This window comes from Parus major, chromosome 19 (assembly GCF_001522545.3).
Source record: "Parus major isolate Abel chromosome 19, Parus_major1.1, whole genome shotgun sequence".
Lineage (NCBI taxonomy): Eukaryota > Metazoa > Chordata > Aves > Passeriformes > Paridae > Parus > Parus major.
The window spans coordinates 698120-701439 of NC_031787.1; positions in this window are offsets into that span (position 1 = coordinate 698120).

Sequence of the window (3320 nt, forward strand, 5' to 3'; positions counted from 1 at the left end):
CAGCACTGAACACCTTTCCTTCCAGCTTTTATCCCAGTCATGCTTGTCCTGGGGCAGTCACTGGTTTTTGACAGTGGCAGTGAGACACAGGCAGTGCTAATCAATCAGCAGTGTTAATCAGCAGTGTTAATCAGCAGTGCTAATCAATCAGCAGTGCTAATCAGCAGTGCTAATCAGCAGTGTAAGGAGCTGCTGCCCCACACTCTGATCCAGGGTAAGAAGCTCAGCTGAAGCATCCAAAGCCAACCCAGCTGCAGGGAAAATGCTGGGACACGTTAATGATCCTTGCCAGGCTGTGTGGAGCTGTGGGTGTCCCAGGCACCAGAGAAATGTCCCTGTCTGACAAACAGCTCAGTCCTCTCCACTCACCCTCATCCCCCTGGGACAGCTGACATCCAGCAGGAGATTCCCAGGCCCATTTTGGGGGGCATCTCCATGTATCTTCCATTTTACCCAAATGCTTTTTCCCCCAGAAATCTGATGCACAACCTGGTACAAAGCACATTGAGCCAAGTCCTTATTTCCAAAATTCTTTCACTGAATCGGAGGCAGAGCTGACCTGAGCATAAATAAAGAATTCCTGGTATCATTTCCCTTTGCAAGAGTTAATGAGTGTAAACAGCACAGTCTCCATCTCTTCTGGAGCAGGAGAACATCACATTCCTCTTATTTGGTTTGGTTTTCCTATTACTCTCTGCATATAGAAGAGCTGCCTTAATTAATGTAAGCTTATTATGAAATTAGAGCACCGATATAATTAAAGCATTGATTAAAAAGCCAATAAAACAAGCAGCTCAAGCTCTTTTGAAAGAGGAGTAGTATGAATCCTTCTTGATTAAATATTACAGCTCAGTCAATATTTAACCATTCCATTGTATTGACTTAATTTCTCCATCGAGCTGGGAATAAACATCCCTTGGGACCTAATTATGGCAGGTTTGCTTCCCTTGTTGTGAGTTTGTGGGCTTGTTTGCTTTATTTTGATATTTCTGAAACTTCTGACAGAGCAGATCTTCCATCCTGGGGAGCACACTCCACGGAGATAATCCATGTGTAATGAACAGTTCTGATAATTGTGTTTATCCCTGGAAATTAACCCCAAGAACTGCATCCCCTCCATGAGAACCAGCCCTGCCTCCCTCAGCTGGCTCCCAGAATGGGGCTGTTAATGGACTTGGCAGCCAGGTGAAAGCAGCAGCCCTGCCCCACATCTCTGGGCTTTAGTGGAGACTTTTCCTCCCCTCCTGTCCCCATCCGTCCACAGAAACATCAGAGACACATCCAGAGCAACCTTCAGCTCCTCGTTCTTCATCTCCATCCATTTCAGAACTGACTCCCTAAAATGACATTTCCTTCTTCATTAGCACCCCAAAACTGAAATCCCACGTGTGGGGCCAGGCTGTGCCCAGAGCCCAGAGCCCAGATCTGCAGGGCACAGATCCCTCAGAGCTGTTTCCATCTGTCCTCCAGGGACTCTGAGGTCTTTTCCAGAATGACCAATTCCATCATTTTATGGGGCAGTGTCAGTGTGCTCTCCCAGAAAGCCTGGACAGCCACATCCCCAGCACCTGAAGCTGTGTGGGGTGAAGGGAAACCTGTTTGGGCTGTCAGGCATTCCTGAAGCTTCCCAGGATGGGAAGTGGGGAAGAACAAAGGTTGAATTTCAGATCCTTGCAGCCTGCTTGCTCTGAAGAACAGCACGACTTCATTTGCCTCTCCCTCCTGTTCCATTCCCCAGCTCCTCTTCCTTAGGGAAATAGAACAGCTCTGAGGAAGCAGCACAGATGAAAGAGCAGGGGGAGGTTTTCTAGCCCTTATTTTTTTAGCTCAGCATTTGTCTTGGATCTGTAATTGGGCCTTCAGGAATGTCTGATCTCTCCCAGGTGTGCAGGGCCAACAGCTCCCACAGCAAAGCTCTCCTCACACCCAAATATCTGCTTTTCCATCAGGGGCCTGGAGATCCCCCAGAGACACTCCAGGGCTCTGGCACCAGCCAGCTGGAGTCTGGTCTATCCCTTGGGCCTGACAGGGGTTTTACAGTGCCTGTCCTCAGATTAAACCAGGCTGAAGTGGAACTGATGGTTTGTCCTGCTTGGTCAGCACAGCTGCTCCAGCTCTGAAAAAGCTGGGACATTTGGAGAATCCTGGAATGCTTTGGATTGCAGGGACCTCAAAGCCCCTCCAGTGCCACCCAGCCATGGCAGGGACACCTTCCCCTGTCCCAGGAGCTCCAAACCCATCCAGCCTGTCCTGGGGCACTGCCAGGGATCCAGGGACAGCCCCAGCTGCTCTGGGAATTCCATCCCAGCCCCTGCCCACCCTGCCAGGAACAATTCCTGCCCAAAATCCCATCCATTCCTGCCCTCTGGCACTGGGAGCTGCTCCCTGTGATCACCTCTGCACAAAACACAGCCTGGGAGGGCTGGGCTGAGTTTGGTTTTACCTTGCCAAGCTCAGCACGGAGCACACAGCGAGCTCTGAGCTGGACTTTGCTGAGAAAAGCCAAACCTCTCCATTTATTCTGCTCAGCAACAGCACAGGAATGCCACTGCCACTTTCAGGGAAGATGCTGGAGCAGCTGAAAGTTAAAAATGCAAATTAAAGCCCAAATGAGCTCTGAGCTTGCAGCAGACGTGTCACAGTGTGGCATTTGCAGCAGGGCAGTGAGAATGTGCTGGCACGTGTGTGCGAGGTGGGGAAAAAAGCGTGAAGCTAAGCATGACTTAGAGGGAAAAAATGCCCAAAATCCAAAGAAGAGGAGTTTATTCAGGGATTATCAACGTGACTGCCTTCATCAAGTGATGGAGCAGCTGAAAGCAGGTTCTGAAAATGAGGAAAAACCGGTTTATGACATCTAGTGGTAAGAGGAGGAGTCCCCTGTGTGGAGCTCTGGCTGTGCCAGTCAGGGCTGATTCCAGAGCAGGTTCAGTGCACTCCCACCGCCCTCCTGACAATAATCTGTGCAAAGTGGAGCCTTTCTGGGCAGGGCTGTCAAAGCCAGGCCTTTACATGCAATGGCTGAGTGATTCCATTCCAGGCTGGGCAGGGAGAGCAGCCCTTGGTGTGTGGTGGTATCACAGCAGAACAGCACTGCCAGCTCCTCTCCCAGCCCCTGGAGCTGTGTCTCGGGAATGATCACTGCCTGCATCCCTCCCTGCTCGGGCAGTGGTCAGGGCACGGTGAGAGGGGAGCCCCAGGAGGGCTGAAGTCAGCAGGGTCACTGGAAAAGGACTGGGGCACCCCCAGAGGCTCTGGGACACCCCAGAGCACACAGGAGCTGTGCTGTTCTCTGCAGCACGAAGAGACGGCACCTCTGGGCA